Source organism: Bos indicus x Bos taurus, chromosome 16 (assembly GCF_003369695.1).
Source record: "Bos indicus x Bos taurus breed Angus x Brahman F1 hybrid chromosome 16, Bos_hybrid_MaternalHap_v2.0, whole genome shotgun sequence".
In the NCBI taxonomy this organism is placed as follows: domain Eukaryota; kingdom Metazoa; phylum Chordata; class Mammalia; order Artiodactyla; family Bovidae; genus Bos; species Bos indicus x Bos taurus.
This window is the reverse complement of record NC_040091.1, coordinates 12,335,629-12,361,078: the sequence shown is the minus strand read 5'-3', so window position 1 is coordinate 12,361,078 and position 25,450 is coordinate 12,335,629. Positions and strand designations below refer to the sequence as shown.

The following is a 25,450-nucleotide window of genomic DNA, read 5'->3' as shown; positions in this document are numbered from 1 at the left end:
TCAGTGGGCAAGGTGGTCACAGCTAGATCACTCTGGTGAGAGATTCTTTATTTGTAGTAAGGAATCCAAATAGCACTGTTTCTGGATTCCCATGGAAATTAAATGATATAGTCAACGCTCCATAAATACAGTTGCTGCTGCTGCTGCTAAGTCGCTTCAGTCGTGTCCGACTCTCTGCGATCCCATAGATGGAAGCTCACCAGGCTCCCCCGTCCCCGGGATTCTCCAGGCAAGAACACTGGAGTGGGTTGCCATTGCCTTCTCCAATGCATGAAAGTGAAAAGTGAAAGAGAAGTTGCTCAGTCGTGTCCGACTCTTAGCGACCCCATGGACTACAGCCTACCAGGTTCCTCCATCCATGGGATTTTCCAGGCAAGAGTACTGGAGTGGGCTGCCATTGCCTTCTCCGTTAAATACAGTAGGGGTTCCATTAAGAAGGATAGCACATTTGAAGTACAGACGGAGGACAGAAGGAACTGCAGTGAATGTACCCTTGACAGCTTCAGAAGGACAGAATTTTAAACTGGGTTTTAAGAACAGATGTCCTGGAGAAGGAAATGGCAACCCACTCCAGTACTCCTGCCTGGAAAATCCCATGGACAGAGGAGCCTGGTAGGCTACAGTCCATGGGGTCACAAAGAGTCAGACAGGACTGAGCGACTTCATTTTCACTTTCACTTTAAGAACAGATGGGGGAGAATTGCCTCCTGGTGTCAGTTACAAAAAACAAAACTACAAAGTACTGATACAAATAGCAACATGGTTTGGGAAAGAGATAAAAGTGGAAGCAGGAAAGCTGTGATGAGGAGACATTGTAAGAGGATTTAGGTATCATGTTAAGTCTTTTGGATTTTATTTTGCGGCAATAAAAAGCCTTCACAGGTGAGATTCTGTTTTAAGAAATGTTCAACTTGTTCAACTTGTTCAAAATGTTCAACTTCAATATATTCAAGAGTATAATGATTCTTGAGACCTTTTATTGCCCTTCAAGACCCTCTCTCACCTTCCTCAACCTAGTTCTCTGCCCCCAGAGGCCACTCTGGCTGGACCACATCAACACATTTTCTTGGTTTCTGGCTTCTGTGTGGTTTGGACCGGCGAGAATCCTGAGCAGCATTGAGAAAGGCTGGCATCTGGGACCCTTTTCGGCAGCGCTTCCACCTGGACAAACACCTGCTCAAGCAATAAAATACAAAGAAACTATAAGGGACTAAAAATAACTGTGTGCATGTGAAGTTGGGGCAAATTCTATACAAAAAAAACACATAATGACAAAAAAAAAAGAAATCCAACTGCCACTTCTGAAGAGCTGGAGCAAAAACAACCGTTGGGAGCAAAAGCGAAGTGCCGTGCATGCCCCTTGCACTCAACATGGCCCCCGGCTTCACCCCTATCCTCACCCCATAGACGGAACCAGCTCACCCTCCTCGGGGAGCAAGTAAGGGAACTTGTTACTTGTTCTCGCTGCTCCCTGCAATAGCAGGGGCCCCAGAAAAGGCTTGCGTGAATTTCTGCTCTGGCCTCTAGTCAGTTTCTATTGATTGGACTTCCCTGGTGGCAGTGGATAAGAATCTGCCTGCCAGTGCAAGGCAGACGGGTTCCATCCCTGGTCCAGGAAGATCCCACATGGCTTGGAGCAGCTGAGCCCAGGCTCCGTGACTACTGAAGCCCGTGTGCCTGGAGCCCGAGCTCTGCAACAAGAGAAGCTCTGAAATGAGAGGCTGAGCACAGCAGCTAGAGAGTAGCCCCCGCACTCCGAAACCAGGGAAAGCCCAAGGGCAGACATGAACATCTTGGGCAACCAAAAAAAGAGTTTTTGGTTTTTTTTTTTTGATTGATTGAAGAAGGCCAAGAACCCCATTCAGCATCAATCTGAGTTGCCATAGGGTTCCTGCTGCATATTTCAGTACAGTTCTCCCTCGCTTTTTGAAAAACTGCTTTATGCCACTATGCTTTCGTGAAAGACCTACATTAGTGTCTGCTTTTGCTAACTGAAACAGATCCAGCGAGAATTTTCACTTTTAAGAAAAAAGGCAAAAAGGAAAAACTAGCGTTCGTTCGTTTTGCAGCTAGTGAGAGCAGCACCACCCAGCCCCTCCCCTGGGAAGCACACTCGGCATCAGGCGGCCACAGCTTTGAACTGTCTGTGAACACCTGTGCTCTATCTCTACTTATTCTGTGCATCCATTAGCAAGGTGTGTCCTAAGACAATTGCTTCTTCACTTTATGCTGTTTTAACTTACACAAGGTTTCACAGGACACTCTACTTTCAGATAGCAGGGGAAATCTGTATTACATAATGACTCCAAGAGAAGACCCTCAAAGTAGGATTCTGGGATTCATTTGCTTATCTACTTGTTCAATCGCTCAGTTGTGTCTGACTCTGCAACCTCACAGACTGCAGCATGCCAGGCTTTCCTGTCCTTCACCATCTCCCAGAGCTTACTTAAACTCATGTCCATTGAGTCAATGATGCCATCCAACCATCTTATTCTCTGTTGTCCCCTTCTCCTCCTGCCCTCAGTCTTTTCCAGCATCAGGGTGTTTTCCAATGAGTCAGTTCTTTGCATCAGGTGGCCAAAGTATTGGAGTTTCAGCATCAGTCCTTCCAAACAATATTCAGGGTTGAAGCTCAAATATACCAGAAGGAAAGACCTGTCCAGCCACTGGTCTGGCAGAGACAAAGGAAGACACGGAGACGAATGTGTGGTAGAGGAAGGAGGCTCTGCAGTGTCCAGTTAACAGGTATGGGGACTGGATCCACTACTGTTGGTGTCATTTGATTTTTCTTCCTTTTTCCCTTTGCTACTTTGCATGAAAAATCCCAGTGATCACTAATGTTTTAGCTCCAGCCCCAGGCATGATTGAATTGACATTACCTCATGACAATTCAATAGCTGGTAGGACTTCATGTATCCTCTGTGATGAAGACATAAACTTGGTTCACAAACAAGTTTGGGTGGGTGTTAAGGGGCCAAAGAAAGGAGAGTACCAGAGGGCTTGTGTACCACTCCAGATCCACGAGGCTTTTTACTACTAATTCTATCAGTTGTCTCCCTCACCTTTTGGGCTGTGGTCTGGTTCTCACACAGTCTGAGCAGCTCTGATGAAGGGATGAGAATGAGGGGAGGGTGTTTATTCTTGGCTCCTATCCTGGTCATGGTCTCTGACTGGCTGCCGCTCCCACAACCAAAGGACACAGGTCCTGTCATGGGGGTGCTATGGCCTGAATCGTGTCCCCAAAAATTAGTATGTTGAAGCCCTAACCTGCTAATACAACTGTATTTGGAATAAGGAGTTAATTAAGGTTAAATGGGGGCTTCCTAGGTAGTGCTGGTCATAAAGAATCTACCTGCAACCCATGCAGGAGACACAAGAGACGAGGGTTCGATCCCTAGGTCGGGAAGATCCCATGGAGGAGGGCATGGCAACCCACTTCAGTATTCTTTCCTGGAGAATCCCATAGACAGAGAAACCATGCGGGCTACAGTCCATAGGGTCAAAAAGAATCAGATGCGACTGAAGCAACTTAGCACGCATGTACATGCTTTTTCCTGTCATAGCTCTAGATTTCACACAAAAGATGAAATCCAGAATGTGGGAAATTACAGGTCAGGGGACTTTCCTCAGTTCTTTCTCTTTAACAAGTATTCACTAAACATCTGCCTTGTGCCAGGCAGAAGGAACCTGCCCTCAAGAACATTCTAGTGCAGAAGACAATAAACAAGTAAGCAAATAAATTAGATAACTTCATGCTGTAGCCCGAGCTATGAAGGAAAGAGTGTCCTGAGATGGGGAACAGTTGGGCTGAACGTGCTTTAAAGAAGGTGCTCAAAAAAGACTTTGGAGATGACAGAAAAGCTACTTAGAAGATAGAATCAGTAATAATACTGATTACGATTAAATGTGGAAAATAAATGAGAAAAAGAAACCAATGATAATCCCAAGATTTTTAGCTGGGTAGGAGGAAATAGCTAGAAAATTGAAATTTTCCAATTGGAAATTCATCCTTCCCCTCTTTTTGTAAGTTAAATGTTGTTGAAACACTGACACACTCATTTATTTGTCACGATGGTGTGATCACTGACCTAGAGCCAGACATCCTGGAATGTGAAGTCAAGTGGGCCTTAGAAAGCATCACTACGAACAAAGCTTGTGGAGGTGATGGAATTCCAGTGGAGCTATTTCAAATCGTGAAAGATGATGCTGTGAAAGTGCTGCAGTCAATATGTCAGCAAATTTGGAAAACTCAGCAGTGGCCACAAGACTGGAAAAGGTCAGTTTTCATTCCAATCCCAAAGAAAGACAATGCCAAAGAATGCTCAAACGACTGCACAATTGCACTCATCTCACATGCTAGTAAAGTAATGCTCAAAATTCTCCAAGCCAGGCTTCAGCAGTACACGAACTGTGAACTTCCAGATGTTCAAGCTGGTTTTAGAAAAGGCAGAGGAAACAGAGATCAAATTGCCACATCCGCTGGATCATCGAAAAAGCAAGAGTTCCAGAAAAACATCTATTTCTGCTTTATTGACTATGCCAAAGCCTTTGACTGTGTGGATCAAAATAAACTGTGGAAAATTCTGAAAGAGATGGGAATACCAGACCACCTGACCTGCCTCTTGAGAAACCTATATGCAGGTCAGGAAGCAACAGTTAGAACTGGACATGGAAAAACAGACTGGTTCCAAATAGGAAAAGGAGTACATCAGGGCTGTATATTGTCACCCTGCTTATTTAACTTACGTGCAGAGTACATCATGAGAAACGCTGGGCTGGTGGAAGCACAAGCTGGAATCAAGATTGCCGGGAGAAATATCAGTAACCTCAGATATGCAGATGACACCACCCTTATGGCAGAAAGTGAAGAGGAACTAAAAAGCCTCTTGATGAAAGTGAAAGAGGAGAGTGAAAAAGTTGGCTTAAAGCTCAACATTTAGAAAACGAAGATCATGGTATCTGGTCCCATCACTTCATGGGAAATAGATGGGGAAACAGTGGTAACAGTGTCAGACTTTATCTTTTTGGGCTCCAAAATCACTGCAGATGGTGACTGCGGCCATGAAATTAAAAGATGCTTGCTCCTCAGAAGGAAGTTATGACCAACCTAGATAGCATATTCAAAAGCAGAGACATTCTTTGCCAACAAAGGTTTGTCTAGTCAAGGCTATGGTTTCTCCAGTGGTCATGTATGGATGTGAGAGTTGGACTGTGAAGAAAGCTGAGCACCGAAGAATGGGTGCTTTTGAACTGTGGTGTTGGAGAAGACTCTTGAGAGTCCCTTGGACTGCAAGGAGATCCAACCAGTCCATTCTAAAGGAGATCAGTCCTGGGTGTTCTTTGGAAGGAATGATGCTAAAGCTGAAACTCCGGTACTTTGGCCACCTCATGTGAAGAGTTGACTCATTGGAAAAGACTCTGATGCTAGGAGGGATTGGGGGCAGGAGGAGAAGGGGACGACAGAGGATGAGATGGCTGGATGGCATCACTGACTCGATGGACGTGAGTCTCAGTGAACTCCAGGAGTTGGTGATGGACAGTGAGGCCTGGTGTGCTGCCATTCATGGGGTCGCAAAGAGTCGGACACGACTGAGTGACTGAACTGAACTGATATCTGCTCAGCCTACAACAGAGTTATATAGTTTCAATGAGACTGTGTGGCGTGCAAAGCTGACCACACTTACTAACCAGCTCTTTACAGAAAAGTTGACTGATCCTCCCATCTGGCATGTTGCCATTGCCCATGATACAGAATACTGAGGGGTGGTCCATATTCTCTGGGAACTTTTTGGTAGCTAGAGTGGCCTCTACTAATCCTTCCCATCCTTGAGTGGGTTAGAGCTTAATTAGTAAAGTAATATTACTTTCTCACCCCTTGAAAAAACATGCTCAAGGACAGTTAGCAATGCCCTCCCCAGTGATGAAGAAACAAGCAAGAAAAGAAAACTCCACCCCCTGGCCTGGGGCCAAACCCCACCTGCTTTTCTGCATGACCAAGCAACTTCTGGTTCTCTGCTTGCTACAAATGTCTCCTGTCCCCGCCCCTACTTTCTATGTAGTCCTGTTGACTCTAGCTGTTAATAACACCTAATCCCCCCAACAACATCTGCATCAGAGAAAATGACTGGGGCCAGAGAAGCCTCTCCGCCCCCACCTGGCAGCTTCGGAGGGAGGCTGTACCGCTGTCTGCAAGTTAAGACTCGCTTGAAGCCTTAACCTCCCAGAGAAGGAGCAAGTGTTATCCTCCCAAGAGCGACAGCTGCAGGCAAATCGGAGGGAACACTGTCATCCACAAAGTAACTGGTTACATTTGGGTATTAGATGATCTGGATAAGAACTTGGGCTGCGGTCCTTACTCTCTGTCCTTCCACCCACATCCCACCCCCACCCCCTCCCACGTCTCGAATGAAGTTTCCTATTTGGAAAAAGGAGTGCATCAACATGACCCCCAAGGTCAGCTGATGCTTGAAATAATAGAAAGCACTTTATTTAAAAATAAGATTGAGTCCCCGAGATTACGCCTGCCCCTGTTTTAAGATTTGAATCTAATAAACAGTACAGGCTGCTCCATGATCACTGGCTTTACCCTCCCCCTCCCCCCCACACCCCGTGTTACCACTTGTTTGTATCTGTTTTTCTGTGTTGCTATTTTTGGCCATGCTTTTAGCCACAGGATTGAGTCTGAGAACAGGCAGATATGGACTCAAGAAAGATAGATGATGGTTTAAATTTATTCTCCTTGGATGAAGAGCAAAACAACCCCTGTTCAAAGGGCACTCAAGCTGGTTAGCAGACTGCCAGTTTTAGCAACACCTCCCAAAACATGACAGATTTAAAGGATTCTAGTCATCAGTGTTCACTGTCAGGACAAACTCCTATTTGGATGATCATAAATTTGTAAATTGTAGAGCAAAATAGCTGTGAGATTCATAATCATGTGAAAGCACCCTGGATTTGGGTGTTACATGATCTGGATAACCCCACCCCCACCCCCACCCACATCTAGAAAGAAGTTTCCTATTTGGAAAAAGGAGTGCACTGATTCCACAAAATACTAGGAAAATGAAGAATGGGAAACCTCATTCAAAATGGAGTTGGGAAGCCTTGAAGTAGGGGGTGTTCAGGCAGGTACCTCTCCCAGCTTCCTTTACATACCCTAGTGGGAGAAGAAAGATTTTCTCCTCACCCAGGAACGACCTACCCAATGAGAAATCGCTGCAACTCAGCCAATGAGACACCACCACAACCCAAACTCTGTCTCTTAACACCACTTCCCCTTACACCTTTCTATAAACGAAATGTGAGAAAAATCAAACCAAAAGGGTGATTGTGTTAATAAAAAAAAATATGCTCTTCATCTTTGTTCTCTGGACTTGCCTAAGGTTTGCCATAGTTTGTGTGTTCCAAACTGCAATTCCTCTATTCCCAAATAGCCTCGAAGTTACTGGCTAAACTGCTTGTCTGTTTTAAATGTTGACAGTACCTTTTAGCACCAAAAGTCTGTGGATCTCCATCCACTCTAGTTTAACCTCTTTATATAGATAGATGCAAAAACTGACACGTACACAAAGGTTAACTCTAAGAGGCCTAGTTAATGGTGTAGCTGACTTTGGAATCAAAGTCCTTTATGTTTTGTTTTAAATTAACTGTACCTGTGTGTGTGTGTGTGTGTGTGTGTGTGTGTGTGTGTGTGTGTGTAGGTGTTCTGCAGAGTTCAGAATCGTTAAGAATGCAATATCCATGGCTCTGGGCCTAACTCTGTGTGACTTTCTGCATCTTCCTGTTCTTAGAATAAAAGGGACTGTAGAGATTGTACAGTGGCCCTCTACTCAATTTATGGCCAAGAACTTACAAGACACCTCAACTGAAACACCAGAGCTGGGACACATCTCAGGCCCTAGAACATCTGAGGCGTTAAACAACAGTGTGGTTTGTCTGGACTTTCAAACTGAGTGGTAGTTCTCAAATTTTCTTAATAATGAATGACTTACCAAAAAAGCTAGTGATTCAATGTCATTTGTTGTTTTTTTTTTCCAAGTTAAAAATCATTTTTCAGGAGTCACTAGCTCCAGTACTCTTGCCTGGAAAAGCCCATGGACGGAGGAGCCTGGTGGGCTGCAGTCCATGGGGTTGCTAAGAGTTGGACACGACTGAGCGACTTCACTTTCACTTTTCACTTTCATGCATTGGAGAAGGAAATGGCAACCCACTCCAGTGTTCTTGCCTGGAGAATCCCAAGGACGGGGGAGCCTGGTTGGCTGTCGTCTATGGGGTACACAGAGTCGGACACGACTGAAGTGACTTAGCAGCAGCAGCAGCAGCTGCTTAGTATAAGGACTTTATTGTGGTATGATTTTAATTTTACTGTAGAAATAAGGATTATACCAATTTCCTTTACCTCAGAAGTCTTGAAATGGAAAATTCTGCTTGTGGAAGTACATATTTGTTAGATAATTGTAAAATAAAACTGCTTCTAAATAGCACTAGTCTCCATCACAGGAGACATTTCATCAAGAATATAATCATTTAGTAAATTTATTGTTCAAAAATGCAAAAGTACTTTTACAAATTTTAGTCAATGACAAAGGAAATCTTGTCACCAAACAATGTGACTCCAGCCTATTTATTCATGATACTTTTTGACACCATGCATAATTAAAATCAAAATGTCACCACCCCAGAAATAAATGCCCAATAGAAGATAATTAAACATATTATGATATGTTCATAAAATGGAAGGCTATTCATTTGAGAATGCATTTTAGAAATATATATATTTGTAAAATATTTATTATTAATTAAAAAAAACAAGTTATAAACTATTTGCACTTTATGATCCCCACTTTGTAACTGTGTGTATAAAATTCTAAAAACAAATTACATTAGAAATTTCAAGTCAATTTTGAGGGAAATCTTTTGTTGAAAAACTGTTTTAACAGAAGACTATTATTTTTTTTTCTTTATCTGGACAAATTCTTTCCTATCATACTCCTTCCCCTTTTCACTCCCACCCACTCTGCAAAAACCACCACTTCCTCATCAGAATTGATAAGAATTTTAAATTGTATCATTCCATTTCTTTTTACACTTAAAACCTTCATGGTTGAATTATAGTTAAAAATCTGGGAGACTAAAATAGCTTTGTCTCTGGTTTGTTTTTCCACTTAACGAGGAAGTATGTTGCTCTGATACAATAAAAATGATTCAATATGAATCAATTCTCAAAATGCCATAAATCATAGATATTGCACTTCAAAAAGTTCTTACTTCCTGTGTATGTGGAAAAGAGGAAAGCTACACACATCCTTTCTTAATTCCTGCCCATGAGGCTGTTTTGTACTGAAGAACTCTGATTGTCTTGCTTGGTTTACGCAGAATGGTGCTGGGACCTGCTGCCCTACCTAGATGAGCTGTCAGCTGATGGCAGGGAAAAGAATAGGTCAGCAGATGAATGGATAAGAAAGCTGTGGTACATATACACAATGGAGTATTACTCAGCCATTAAAAAGAATACATTTGAATCAGTTCTAATGAGGTGGATTAAACTGGAGCTGATTATACAGAGTGAAGTAAGCCAGAAAGAAAAACACCAATACAGTATACTAACGCATATATATGGAATTTAGAAAGATGGTAATGATAACCCTGTATGAGAGACAGCAAAAGAGACACAGATGTAGAGAACAGTCTTTTGGACTCTGTGGGAGAGGGCGAGGGTGGGATGATTTGGGAGAATGGCATCAAAACATGTATAATATCATATGTGAAACAAATCGCCAGTCCAGGTTTGATGCAGGATACAGGATGCTTGGGGCTGGTGCACTGGGATGACCCAGAGAGATGGTATGGGGAGGGAGGTGGGAGGGGGGGTCAGGATTGAGAACACGTGTACACCCATGGCGGATTCATGCTGATGTATGGCAAAACCAATACAATATTGTAAAGTAATTAGCCTCTAATTAAAATAAATAAATTAAAAAAAAAGAATAGGTCAAGGCTGAGGCCTCTTGTTTGTTTTGCTACCAAGAGAAGCCTTGTGAAGGGCCCTGATCTCTTGTGCAGGTGGGCCTGGGGCCCTATCTGGGTCCAGGTAGGCAGGTAGAGTGAAGAGGGACATTGAACTGCATGATAGTAAGAAGTACCTCTCCTGATACTGGGGTAAACATTGTGGGGTGCTTGCCTGCACTTCTACACCCGTAAGCTGGCGGCTAGGAGTGTTGGCTGCCAACCGCTCACACCTGCTCCCCTTCTCCAAGCCCCCGGATGACCAGAATCAAGCCTAGGAGTTGAGTCTCTTCTCTCCTCTCCTCTCACCAGAGCCTGTAGCCCCCATCTGACACAGGCTACAGAAACAGGCCCTAACATTGAGGAAGGACCACTTTGCAGAGTCCAGTCCAACATCCCCACTCTACCCCCTGGATGAGCCGGGCAAGACTTCCCCTTCCATCACATCCTTTCCAGCTCCATCCCTTCCTCCTCAACCCTCCTTCCCTCAGTCTCCTGAAGAGCTGACCCTCCACAGATCAACCCCATCCCTTCCTCAAGCTCCATTTCTAGGACAGACACTTTGGCTTCAAGAGAAATTATTTCATTTCCTGAACAACTTCCTGGACTCCTGATCAACAGGGACACAGTTCTCCCATGGTGGGGGTTCCCCTGGATCTTCCAGGCTGGCTGGCAGTGCCCCTGGATCTCACTGTTTCTGAGAACTAGTGTTTGTCTTTGCATCAGTGTGTCTGAGCGTCCCTGTGCCTGTGGAGGGCTGTGGCTGGCCCACTAGTTAACCTGCTGACGGTGAAGACAAATTGTCCTCCTTTCTTGCTCATTTGGAGACCCTGGTGTTGAATTCCAAAGCCCAGGCTGGAAAGTCTGGCAGAACCCTCATCAGGGTAGCAGCTCAAATAAGCTACTCCCATCACTTTGTCCCTAATGGTCACTGGAATGGCTCTGAGGGCAAAACTACCCCTGGGGAGGGCTGGGAGTTCTGAAGGGAAAATGGACTAAGATTCTGTGCATTGTGGAATATTCCTCAAACTCTAGGGACAATCTGAACCCCATTCTTTTGTTTATTCTCCCTCTCTGAAAAGCACTTCCTCCTTCTTACAGCTTCTCTAAATCCTATGTGCCCTTCAAGGCCTTACTCTGTCCTATGGTCTCCATGCTCCATAGAGCATGTGCTGTGCTCAGTCATATCTCTTTTGCGACACCATGGATAGCAGCCTGCCAGGCTCCTCTGACCATGGAATTTCTCAGGCAAGAATACTGGAGCGGGCAGGTTGCCATTTCCTGCTCCAGGGGATCTTCCCCACCCAGGGATCGAACCTTGCATCTTTGTCATTGCCAGGCAGATTATTACCACTGCGCCAGCTGGGAAGCCCCATGTCTTATGCAGACTCTCCCTAAATGATATGCACATTACTGATAATAAGTAATTAAGTATTAATGATGTTGACACATATATTCATTGCTGAGCTTGCAAAAATGATACACTTTCATATGGATAACAGAATTTTGAGAGGTCTGGTAATTAAGATCCTTTCCTGCTCTAGGGAATTACGAAATGATTGCAAGGATTGGAGGGGAGTTAATGTTCTGTTGGAAGCAGAGATGTTAAATTTAAGTCCAAAGAGGGCTCAGTTCTTGCAAGTAGCCCCCTGCTTGCTCTGCCCCATGGGCAAGAGAGGATGATCTGGGCTATTTGGATATTAGGGGAGAAATGCAGTGTTTGTAAGGATCGGCCATCTCTTAACAGCCAGCTAGTTACAGCCTTTTTAGATTGTTTTGTGCCTCAAAAACCAAGGTTTAAGTTCAGAAGAGAGATGTGTTTGGAAGTTTTTGTGTAACTGAGAGATGGTGACAGAGGCACTTAGCTCTCTAGTTAGATGTTCTCTGAGTCACCGGAATGGCCAACTAGTCCCGGTGCCAACAGAGCTCAGGGGAGAACCAGCATGGCAGAGAAGGTCTAAGAACTCCCAGATGCACAGAACAGTACCTACCTGAGCCCTGAGGCTCCAGAGTCAGGAGCAGGGAGGATAGATTGGCGTCAGGGTGGGTCCCAGGGTCCTGCTGCCTCACATGAACCTGCATGAAACTGCCAACTAGAGGTCAGCATCAGTGGTGGTCAGATCCCAGGAGAGACCACCATTACCCAGGAAATTCCTTGCAAGTGAGCCCCTAATCAGCAGGATTGAGGGGCCTCCATCTCCCCACCCCAAGTCTGTAGATGAGTTCTACAGCAATCATGACGAACAACAGAAAGCAAGCAGCATCCTCCTATCCCAGACACGGGGCTGTCTCATTTCCCAAGTCCCCAGAGCCATCCTATCCCTTCTCCACGCCACCCTGCTAGCAGGGCAGAGGGCATGGGAGAGGCAGAGCAGGCATACTCAGTGGAACATGGGATTAGACTTTGTAAAAGGATAAAATGATTAAAAGGTAATACCCTTACTGTATAGCATAGGGCACTCTACTCAATATTCTGTAGTAACCTAAATGGGGAAAGAATCTGAAAAAGGGGATATACGTAAAATTGATTCACTTCTCTATACACCTGAAACTAACACAACAAATCAACTGTACTCCAATAAAAATTTTTTTAAAAACATAGTAACCCAAATTCACTATACTATTTTCAGGGTTCAATGCAAAAGGAAAATTTGAGACTCCTTGTTTAAAAAGAAAAATCACCCTGAAAGGTACTAAAAATTTAAAGCTTTGTCCTTTCACCTATGGCCTCTCAACCAGTTGTGGAGCTTTTTACTCCTACTTAATGTCATTCTTCCCCAAGCACAGGGATCCCATTCAGCAAACAAAGGACGCTCCTAAACATGCAGACGTGGGCCTAAGAGCTCCCAGCCTCCCCTTCCAGGGCTGCTGGATCCCCAGGGGTATTGTACCCTCTGTGCTGGGCGGGAGTGGATGAGAGGTTCACCCAGCATGTTGCCCATCCTGGGACCTGGCAGCTGTGCGCCATGTGGAGGCCCTGGGTTGCCTGGCTCCTCCAGGCAGCCGGGGACAGGCAGCAGCCATTACTGGACAGTGGCAGGAAAGGGAGTATTTCTGCAGGGGTTCAGGGTCAAGGAGGTGGGAGGTGGCAGAAGGCCTTCCACATTGGGCTGACGCTCCGAGCGCCTGGGTGCCTCGTCCCACCGGACTTACAAGCACAAATCAAAGGACGGCATCACTAAGAATGTCAAGAGGGCACCAGCAGAGCCTTCAACTGCAAGGCCCCTTCTGAGATAGCTGTACCCCCGGGGAGCTGTCCCAGAGAGCCACTGAAACCAGACTTGCTAACACCAAAACCCACAGAAAAGGCATCGACTTGCCTGAGGTGTTTTTAAAGGAACATCACCCAGCAGAAACACTGGTTGAACAGGGCATCACTGGTAGTAGTTTTTTGGGGAAAAAAATCCTGTTTACACCTCGAGGACATGAGACTCCTCAGTTCAATCAGTAACATGTTCGCTACCCCACAGCAGGTTTTAACCTGTAGCAACTTAGTTCTTCCTTCCCCTCCTCTCTTTTTCCACCTTGCTGCCAAGCTCTGCTAGTTTTTCTTTAAAACTTTCTATGATGCTTGCTTCCCTCCCCCGCCAACCTCCATCTCCACGCACCCCTACTCCAGGGTCCTGAACCATGCCCATGTCAGCCTGCACCCCCACCCAGATGTGCTGACCAGCTCCAGCCTCGCCCCTTGCTAGAGTCTTCACCTCTGACAGCTTGCTCAGCACTTTGGTGTCTCAAGTTCCTCACCTCACAAGGTTTTGGAGGACTCAACAAGGTAATGCATAACGACCTCTTCACACATCTAAGCAGGCAGACTATTCTCCACCAGGATGGAAGGCTGGGTCGCTCTACACTTCAACAGCATTCCAGGACTTTCCTAAAGCACAGATGGCCTGGACCTAACAGATGGTTTCTCCAGCAGCACTGCTGACAAAGACTCATCCGTCTTAATGGGAATATAGTGTTTACCCAACACAGAGACTTTGGGCTGGGGCCCAGAGGTGCTATAACTGGCCAGAGGAGGACCTTAAAAGGGCAAGAATGGAGCAGACCAGGACCAGATAAAATCAGAGCTGTAACCAACGAAACATTTGAATGATGTCCAGAGACCCAGGAGACAAGGCACTATGATTCTGTAGATATATGTACAATGAATGTTGTAGTATTAAAAAAGTCTGAGTGCAGTACAGAGTTGTGTTTGTAAGAGGAGTCTTCTCTTTTTGCTTCCCAGAGGCATTTTATATCCCAGAGGCATATTATAAAAACAGAAGATTTTATTTAAAGGACATTTCTTCATATATTCAAGCGTTTATACTATAGACACTCAATAAATGTGTGTTTTAACACATGTATTTGGTCACAGATGGGTATGAACAACAGCAACAACCCAAAAAAAGTCAGCAAATCAATGCTTTTTTATGACTTTAAAGGGACCTTGTAGAGTCATTCAAGGTTGTTACTTGATTGGACGTGGCTATTTAGGGTGAGTGAGGACAACTAACTTGCTCAGATTGGGCGACAGTAGGGGCAACTGTAACTGAGTCTGCAGCCTCAAGGGCAGTACATGCCCAGTGCCCACAGGGGTCAGTCCCTGCAGACAACTATTTGACATCTAATGGCTATATTTATATATAAATTTCATATCTATATCTCTTAGAGTTGTAACTGTATATTCTATACATACAATCTTCACGTTTCCTTTTATATTTGTTTTACATCACATACATCAATTGCAAAGACATAAAAATTTCCTATCCCCATGCTGTCATAAAATATATACATATATATACATACACCTGTATATTATATACTTGAATATATATAATGTAGTTAGATATATACAAGTATATAATACAGATGTATCTATTCATGAAGCGCATATGAATTGATTTGCTTCTGGGTTCCCCACGGCACTTAGCGACATACCGACAGGTTTAAGAAATCGGTACACTGGAGTGAAACCTCCTTCACAGATTTATGGCTTACAGGAACACGGCAGCGGGAGCAGAGGGCTCTCCCTCTCCACTCAGGCTGCCCCACATCCATCTGCCCCAACAGAGAAACGGAAATCAGGAGGCCTGTGTGGCCCAGACGCTGTCACATGGCACGTCGGTGGCAGGACTGGAGCTGGAACACAGGCCTCCTCACAAGCAGTCTATCATTTGGAACTTTTTACCCCAAAGGTACTCCTGGTTATCTTTTCGTAGGAAAGTATTAGCTTTCCCACCTGAATTGTAATGTCCTGAGGCCAGAGGTAGTCTTTTCTCTATACACAGCTGCTCCCCATCCACCCCCAACATTTTTATAACTAACTTGTCCATACTATTTTTTTTTCTTTTGCTGCATGGCATGGCATGTTCAATCTTAGCTCCCCAGCCAGGGATCAAACTCATGCCCCCTGCAGTGCAGAGCCCTAACCACTGGACCACCACGAATTCCTGCCACACCCATACTATTAATAAATAAAGAAGTTATTAGACCTTGAGAAGGTGATAGTTTTAAACCCCCACGAAAAGATGGCGTGTAATTCTCTCCTTGCCCACAGGCAGCCATAGCAACTCACTTCTCCCAGCTAGGATGCAGCAGAAGTGGTACTGTGTGCCTTCGCAGGCTAGGCTAGCAAAGGGGATCCAGCCTCCACTGGTTGTTTGTCTGTCTCTCAAGACATTTGTTTTATGAAGTCCTTGCCAATATGTGGGAAGTCTGGCTGCCTGAAGCCACCATCCTGGAAAGCCCACAGACAGAGGCCACGCAGAGATACAGAGTGATGCCCCAGAAGGCTCACCACAAAGGCCCCACCTATGGTGGGTGTTACCAGCATCACCCCTCAGACAGGAGTGGTGATTCCAGCCTTCAGCCTTTGAGACAAAACAGCTAAAGGTGAGTAGAGCAGAGATGGTTCTTCTCCCAGGGGCCAGCCTAAAGCCTTGACCCACAGAAATGATGGGCATAACATAGGGTTTGTTTCATGCTACTAACTTTTGGGGGGTATTTTGTTACACAGAATTAGATAAGCAAAGCAGATAGTTCAGTGATACTGGTAATAAATAACCATTTTAATAACCAATGTAGATTTTCTGTTCTTATCATTGCATTCTTCCTTCTTTCTGGGCAATACACAAAATTAAATTTTTCCTTAAAACTAATTTACTACTTTTACTGAAACAGTTAAGTCTTGGAAAGCATTATAGAACACAAGGCCTAAAGAATTAGCTTCTGTTGTGATGTTATCATAACTACCTTTTTCACAATCACTGGCTTGCTCTGAGCTGCCTTTCTGCTGAGCAGTGTATACAGATCATCTCAGAACACACGTCTCATACACACCTCACTGATAGGTATGAAGGCCATGTGTCTCATTTAAAGGTTGACACACCTCTGGAAGGCTAGTGCTACCAATATCCCAGCTCCACAAAGAGGAAATTGAGATAGAGAGGTGTTGATTTCTCCAAGGTCATACATCAGAATCAGAACCAGGAATTGAATCTGTTTATGAGTGACTCTTGATCAGATATAGGCTCCCTCTCATTCTGATCTCAGGTCACCCAGTGAAGCTCTCTGAAGCTCAGTTCGGTCATTTGTAAAGCGAAGTTATTATAAGAACCTCATAAGAACCATGTAAGAAAATATAAGTTATTCATTATAAACAAATCTATATTTAGCACTTATATTCAACTATATTTAGAATTCGACTTCTCAAAAGGCTTCCCAGTTAATAAGTATTTAATCTGTTATTGTTCCCAACCTATTGTTACAAAGCCCATAAAACAAATTCATTTCAATGATCTATGTGCTTTGTTCGAATGAATTTGAAGGAAAACGCTGTTTGTTGACGTATGATTTAAGAGCATCTTTAGTTTCTGATGAAAGCTTTCATTATTCAAACCCTCTGAAAATAAGAAATCATCCAGAGCAGTAGTTTTCAGTATTTGATCTTTAAGGACCTACGGGTTCTTTCCCCAGAGCTGTTCTCTTTAAATCTTTTTTTTTTTTCCTATCTAGTATATGTGCTTTTGTTTCTGGGGAGAGAAGTGATAGCTTTTATTAGAATCACAGAAGAATTTAAGACTCAGAAAAGGTCAAGAGCCACTATCCTAGAACATAAATAGAAAAGCAAGAGACGTGAAATGTCATCTTCTCCAAACCTCCGACTGAAAATTAAACCTGTGCAGCCTGTGCTGGAACTTTCACAGTGTGTGCCCCTCTCCCAGGCCTCCAATTCCATTTCTGCGAGATGCAGACATTTGGAAAGAAATCATCTTCCTGGAACTTCGTGCTACCCTCGGACTGAACGCAGTACCTACAACACTTACCACTTGGCATTTACAAGGCTAAACTCTTGTTCTCATTCTCATCCCTAGAATATTTGAAGGCAGGCATCATGCTCTCCTCTATTTCTTCCCAATTCCTCCAACTTTCTCAAAAGAGCCTCCTGAGAGGACAGCATACCCTGCATATCACCAACTCGATGTTACAACAGGGGTCTGGCATCGTCCTCCTCATTGCTCCCAGGGCTGTACTAACACAGCCTAACGTTGAATGTGCTTTAACAACTCTATGGCTTTGAACCTGGCATTCTAGCATTCTGGGTAATTAAAACCTGACATTTCCCCAAACACTTCATTACCTGGATATCTCAATAAATGAACAAATGAATGAACACAAATTAAAAGAGCTTGTGCATTTAAGGGTCAGTAAAGAGGGTTCTAAATAAATAAGAAAATAGCTGTTTTATCCTCATATCCCTTAAGTCAAAAAAATGAAATAGACAGATGGGTATTGTGAAAACTCTGGTTGTAGATTCAGGTTGGAAAAGGGGAAGAGGGGATTCCCACAGAACCAAATAAGAAAAAACTTTCCATGACTCATCTAGACACTTAATAATTTTTTAAAGGAATCTCAACTTGTACCCATGTCACCACTCACCCCTAAACACACATAGACACACTCACCTTAACACCTCCAACATCCCTTCCATAAAAGAACATACTCCACCCTGAGGAGCCAAAGTGTGTCCATTTTTGTGAGGTAAAATACAATGTTTTAGCTTGGAAATAAAGAATAAAAGGTCGACACAGTTTACAGGAAGCAAATAATGAAAACTCTGAAATGAAATTTTTGGCAATATGAATTCTGTCTCCTTGTGAAAGTATTTTAATTAAAAATTAATATACCCTCCAGGTTCCTTTCAGTTGTATCTTGATCAAGCTATCCTGTCTTCTTTTCCCTTCTAAGGCGGATTCTTCTTTCCTCCTCTTCCCATTTCTCTGGTATTACAACAATTTGAGGAACACATCAAGCTTATGACCACCTCTTGCTTCATGCAGTCCTGCCCTGTTATGTCTGTTTCCCACAGGCAAAAAAGGAATGCATGAACCATTTGCCTCTGATATAGTTTTACTAAAAAAATTTAACTGTCTAGTTGGCAGTGTTGCCAGAAGTGTGTCCATTCCAGAAATCTCAGTGCCACTGTGCAGGGACCAGAGAGTCACAGCCACCTAGCAAGTCCAGCAGAGGCCAGGAGCCCCAGACACTCGGCAACCACAAGCTGGCCAACACTCGTACAGTCACTCAACCAGCCACTCCCTATGATGCTGGTTGGTGTGCTTCTAACTTCATTTATTTTGAATAGGTGATATCTTCACATGGTAAAAAGTCAGAAGACACAAATGGACCTAATCTTGGTCTCCAGTCACTGAGATTCCCTGTCTCAAAGCAACCAATGTTCTTGTGCTTCCTCACAGATATATTTCATGCCAATATGAGCAAATACATTATTTTTACACAAATACGAGCACTGCATACACACTCTCCTGCACCTCAGCTTCCCGCATTGAACTACTGGATACCACACGACATCATCAAACAGGCAAAGCAACAGCAGGTGGTTTCCCGGAAACCATGTAAAGAGCATCAGGAAGGTGGGTGTGCTCAGCGGTGTGAAGCGCTTCAGTGAGATGAAGACTGAGAAATGACCACTGGGTCTGGCAAAAAAAGGGGGGGGGGCGTGTTTATGACTTTGGCAAGAGCTGTGACTAGTGAATGGTGGAGTCCATACCTGAATGAAGTGGATTCCAGAAAGAAAGGAGGAGAGCAGGTGTAGACAGCTCCGTGAGACGGATTCAGCCCAGCCAACTCCTAAGGAAGAGGATCAAGGCTGTCACAGGGGTCATGAGAGGGATGCTTCTAAGACAAGAGAAATGAGGAACAGTTCTTACAGCAAGAAGACTGAACGATGCAGAGTAAGAAGGAGAAAATTACAGGAGCTCTGTCCCTGGCAGCTGAGGGCAGGGAATTCAGGACACACTGGAGAGGTCTGGCCCACAGTCAGCGTGGAGATGGCTCACCCAACACAACGGGCAGGAAAGTCAGACAGGAAGGTGGGGGTGTGGACGCAGACAAGGGGAGTCATCTGGCACAGGCTTCCAAACGGTCATTTTATTTTTTTATTAGTTTTTAATTGTATTTATTTATGTCTGACTGTGCTGGGTCTTCATTACTGTGCAGGCTTTTCTCCAGTGCAGAGAGTGAGGGCTACTCCCCAGTTGCAGCGCGCAGGCTTCTCACTGTGGTGGCTTCTCGTGTTGTGGAGCACGGGCTCTAGGGCACACAGGCTTCAGCAGTTTTGACACACGGGCTCAGTAGTTGTGTTCCCAGGCTCTAGGGCACAGGCTCTACGGTTGTGGTGCACGGGCTGAGTTTCTCCATGGCATGTGGGATCTTCCCGGACCAGGGATCAAACTCACGTCACCTGCATTGGCAGGCAGACTCTTTACCACTACACCACCAGGGAAGCTCCCAAATGGTCACTTTAAAAAGCAGGCAGGAGGTGTAGGAGAGTCTTATAGGGGAGTCTCTATCCAGACGAGGAAGAGAACAAACTGATAGGAGAGCTGAAGACCCCAGGGGTCCAAGCAAAGTGAGTGTTAAGTTTGTGGTTCAGAATATAAAGTAGTGGACTGGGATTTGGGGTTAGCAGATGCAACTATTACAAATAAATAACAAGGTCCTATTGTAGAGCACAGGGACTATACTCAATATCTTGTGACAAATCATAATGGAAAAGAATATTAAATGCATATATATATATAGCAGAAACCATTGCAAATCTATACTCCAATAAATTTATTTAAAAATAAAATGTCCATCTAGTGATAGCTATGGTTTTTCCAGTAGTCATGTATGGATGTGAGAGTTGGACCATAAAGAAAGCTGAGTGTCGAAAAATTGATGGTTTTAAACTGTGATGTTGGAGAAGACTCTTGAGAGTCCCTTGGACTACAAGAAGATCAAACAAGTCAATCCTAAAGGAAATCAGTCCTGAATATTCATTGGAAGGACTGATGCTGAAGCTCCAATACTTTGGCTACCTGATTCAAAGAACTGACTCATTGGAAAATACCATGATGTTGGGAAAAATTGAAGGCAGGAGGATAAGGGGACAACAGAAGATGAGATGGTTGGATGGCATCACAGACTTGATGGACTGAGTTTGAGCAAGCTTGGGGAATTGGTGATGGACAGGGAGGCCTGGTGTGCTGCTGTCCATGGGGTGGCAAAGAGTTGGACATGATTGAGCAACTAAACTGAACTGAACTGATATATATACTTGAATCACTTTGCTGTACAGCAGAAATTAACACAGCATTGTAAATCAACTGTATTTCCAACAAAAAAGAACATAAAGTGAGAACAGTCAGGATGTGCGTGTTTCTCACCTGCATGAATATACATGTTCAGGTGAAATAGTAACTCTGTCTGGGGCCTGGTGTTTTGGCGGATGCATCCCACAGTGTGGTGGACAGAATAAAAGACGTCCTCCTGGATTCTGGGTCCCTGGTGTGAGCAGGGCTTGTGGATGTGATAGTTACATTATGCTGTGTAGCAGAGATGAAAAGATTTTGCAGGTCCCTAATCAGATACCTGAGTGTTACTCACTCAGTCATGTCTGACTGTGAACACATGAACTGTAGGCCACCAGGCTCCTCTGTCCATGGGATTCTCCAGGCAAGAATACTGGAATCAAATCCTTAGAGCTCATCAAAAAGGAGATTATCCTGAGTGGGCCGAGCTCAGCAGCAAGCCTTCTAAGAAGGGGCTCAAACTGCATGAATCCTGCAGCAGCCAGAGGTGAACGCTGCATGAGTTTGGAACAGGATTCCGAAGGCAGCCCCTGTCGATTCCTGGCTGGATGAAGGGTTTTGAGACCTCAGGAAAGGACTTGGCTAGGGGGAGGAGGGGTTGGTTGGACTCCTGACACTTGAAAAATGTGTGATACCAAATAGGTGTTGTTCTGAGTCCTGAAGTCTGTGAGAATGTGTTATTGCAGCATCAGTTCAGTTCAGTTCAGTTGCTCAGTCGTATCCAACTCTTTGCAACCCCATGAATCGCAGCACGCCAGGCCTCCCTGTCCATCACCAACTCCCGGAGTTCACCCAGACTCACGTCCATCGAGTCAGTGATGCCATCCAGCCATCTCATCCTCTGTCGTCCCCTTCTCCTCTTGCCCCCAATCCCTCCCAGCATCAGAGTCTTTTCCAATGAGTCAACTCTTCGCATGAGGCGGCCAAAGTATTGGAGTTTCATAGATAACTATATATGTTACGTGTATATATATATATATATATATATATATTCACTTTGATGAACAGCAGAAACCAACACACCATTGCAAATCAACTATACCCCAATAAATTTTTTAAAAAAGAAAACAAAACTAATATAGAGGGGGAAAGAGGCCACAGAGTGAAGGTTGTAGACAAAGACTGATTATAATGAAGGATGGACTGAGCTAAGTGAGGAGGGAAGCAGGAAGGCGAAGAGGGTAAGGCTCAGGGAGAGAGTTGGCGCATCGACGTGTGTTACCTCTGAACATCATCCGGTGTCTAAGGTGGACTGAGCACCATGGCAGGTGGGGGCTCCAGGGAATGGGCTCTACTTGGAAGAAGAATTGCTGTTTAAACAGGATATGGTGGCGGCTCTTAGGTGGCTTGACTGGAGGGCTCCACGTGACTGCAGATGTGTATTGCAACCCAGTGTGATTTGGGGCCACAGAGTACGGGGTCGAGGTGGCTTCCCCAGGGATGCAGGTCCTGTGCCATGAGACTGGTCAGATGTTAGCAGCTTTTCTGGGCCTCCACTCAGGTCCCAGAACCATAGGAAAGCACAAATACTCGAGTTGACACGCCTACCTGAGGACTGGTTTGTGCAAGCTCCAGGAGAAACATCCCTCCAGAAGCCCCAAGGAAGGAGAGTGGAGGGATGGAGGCAGAGACCGAGGGAAAGAGAGGCAGCAGCAAGAGAATCTACAGATTTGGAGAGGACGAAGCGGGCTTCCTTCCATCACAGGCTATGACAGGGTAAGAAGAGTGCCCTGAAACCCTTAATTAAGAGATGAGGCTTCAAAGTGATTTCAAATGACACCAAAATCCTAAGAAATGTTCTCAGGTTGAAATGCATCACCAGTTCCATGGTGCCCTTGGTTTTCCTTTGAGCCCAGCTACTCCCATGTGCAGTTTTTCAACTTAATGGGAATCAGAATTTTCAGAACAACATCCTATTTAATCCAAATAGTAAAACTATCCCATTACAGTATTCAGGAGAAAGAGCAGAGAGTAACATATGGAAAACAAAAACAAAAAAGGTTGGAAATCATTTGTAAAAGCCTTTAGTTAATAAATACATAATGCATAATGAAGTTTCCTATCTCCCTACCATGCAACTGTTCATGTGCTGTTATGTGGAATTTTATTCACATTTCTAATAATGGAAATGATGCAAAGAGGCAGGATTCTTTAGTAAACAGCATTTTCTTAGTGATAGCTGAGTATTATCTTTTGTTACATTCTTACTGTTTTTTTCCAGAGCTAGTCTTTATATCAGCACAGAAAAGTTCCTTGAGTGCTTGTTGTATGCCTTTGGCTGTTTTTCACTATCTACTGAATCTGTGATTACAAGGAACCAGCAAAAATATAAAACAGGAAAGATAACAAATGAAAAAAACTAACTGGGCAGATACCAGATCGCTGCTGCTGCTGCTGCTAAGTCGCTTCAGTCATGTCCGACTCTGTGCGACCCCATAGACGGAAGCCCACCAGGCTCCCCCATCCCTGGGATTCTCCAGGCAAGAACACTGGAGTGGGTTGCCATTTCCTTCTCCAATGAGTGCAAGTGAAAAGTGAAAGGGAAGTCGCTCAGTCGTGTCCGACGCTTAGCGACCCTATGGACTGCAGCCTACCAGGCTCCACCTTCCATAGGATTTTCCAGGCAAGAGTACTGGAGTGGGGTGCCATTGCCTTCCCCAGATTGGTCGGCTCTAAACTATTGCTTCTGAACAATTAAGAGAGCTCTGCATTAATTCATCAATATGAATATTAAGTATCAATACAACTATTCTTTTGGAGGGTTTTCTATGAGCTCTAACCTTTGGGTCTGGGTGTTACCTCTGAACAGTAAAACCAGACTTAGAGGGAGACTTTTTGACAAAGGTGATTTTAGCCCCATCTTTTTTTTAATTGAACAAAAGATTCTTTAAATTCTTTAGTGCTTTACAATCTTCAAAATATCCACACACATGATTTCATATAATCTCATAATAACCCTTTTTTATCCTCAACCCCTGTATTTCCCCCGCTTCCCTCTCCCCAGTGGTAACCACTAGTTTCTTCTCTATATCTGTGAGTAAGCTTCTTTTCTGTTTTATTCACTAGTTTGTTGTATTTTTTAGATTCCACATGTAAGTGACATCATACAGTATTTGTCTTTCTCTGATTTCTCTTAGTATAATGCCTTCCATGTCCATCCACGTGGCTGCAAATGGCAACATTTCCTTCTTTTTCGTACCAGTCTACTACTCAAAGTGCTTCTTCACTGGGGTTCCAGGACACCCTGGTGTGAAAAGTTCTGTGAAGAAATAGAGTGGATCCAGGGGTAGAGCGTGAGGCGCTGTAGCACAGCAACGCTGGCAGCAGGGTTGTGATCCTTCTGGAGGGAAAACCCATTGCCTGGTCTTTCCACTTCCAGAGCTGCCTGCCTCCTTTGGCTCATGGCCCTTCCTCCATTTGCCAAGCACATTATTCCCCGATCTGGTTCTATTGACACATCTCCTTTTTCGGACTTAGCCCCCATGGCCCCCTTATAATGACCTGGAGGATGACATTGAGCCCAGATGAATATTTCAGAATACTGTCTATCTCAGGGTCCCTAACTTAATCACATCTGTCATACACATTCCAGGGATTAGGATGTGAACATCACTGGCGAGGAAGGGCAGGGGGTTTATACTCTCTATCACACTTTCTTGAGATGCTTCACTTGCTCAAGATCAGTTAGCTAACAAGAGGCAAAGATGGGGTTTTAACGTTGGCTTTTTTGACTCCATAGTGAAAATTCTATGGTTTGTGCTTCCCTTTAAGCCAACATATACGCCTATCTACCCAGTCCTCAGAAAATCACATAGGAAGATCCTGGATCTGAAGTCAACCCAAGACTCCAAGGAAGAAATCCTCGTACGGAAGAAATCCTTGGTGGAAATCTTTATCCACCAAGGTACTTTTGTAACAATACATTACAAGCAATCCCTATCTCTCCAGAAGACGTTAATGCATAGAGTCTGCTCTAGATGCACAAGTGCCTCTCACCGATAAAGATCTCACCAGGCTGATGAAGGGAATTACTCTTAGTACTCTAGACTATGTGAAAGAGTAATAATATGAATAATACTTACCATTTTCTGAATGTTCTTATTCCCTCAGTTCAGGTCAGTAGCTCAGTCATGTCCAACTCTTTGTGACCCCATGAACTGCAGCACACCAGGCCTCCCTGTCCATCACCAACTCCCGGAGCTTACTCAAACTCCTGTCCATTGAGTCAGTGATGCCATCCAACCATCTCAACCTCTGTCATCCCCTTCTCCTCCTGCTTTCAATCTTGCCCAGCAAAGGGTCTTTTCCAATGAGTCAGTTCTTCGTATCAGGTGGCCAAAGCATTGGAGTTTTAGCTTTAGCACTAGTCCTTCCAACAGATATTCAGGACTGTTTTCCTTTAGGATTGACTGGTTTAATCTCTTTGTAATCCAAGAGACTCTCAAGAGTCTTCCCCAACACCACAGTTCAAAAGCATCAATTCTTCGGCACTCAGCTTTCTTTATGGTCCAACTCTCACATCCATACGTGACTACTGGAAAAACCATAGCCTTGACTAGATAGACCTTTGTCAACAAAGTAATGTTTCTGCTTTTTATTACACTGTCTAGGTTGGTTATAGCTTTTCTTATTCCCTAGATACATTCATATGTGCATTATCTCACTTAATTCTTATTACAGCCACAAATAATGGGAATTATCATTTTTTATAAAGAAATTGACATTTAAACATATTGAGTGAATTACCATAAGCTGTAAGTGAAGGGAAAGGGTACAAAGACTGATCTGCTTGACTCCAAAAT

General features: G+C 44.2%; 1 long non-coding RNA gene across 1 annotated transcript; it reads right to left on the bottom strand.

Annotated features, from left to right (window-relative positions):
- Positions 1-831: 831 nt before the first annotated feature.
- LOC113907067 lies at positions 832-13,927 on the bottom strand. The gene is made up of 3 exons (XR_003515075.1): positions 13,753-13,927; positions 11,997-12,091; positions 832-1,173 (listed from the first exon to the last, which is right to left on the bottom strand). It is a non-coding gene; the product is annotated as an uncharacterized LOC113907067 (long non-coding RNA).
- Positions 13,928-25,450: the final 11,523 nt, after the last annotated feature.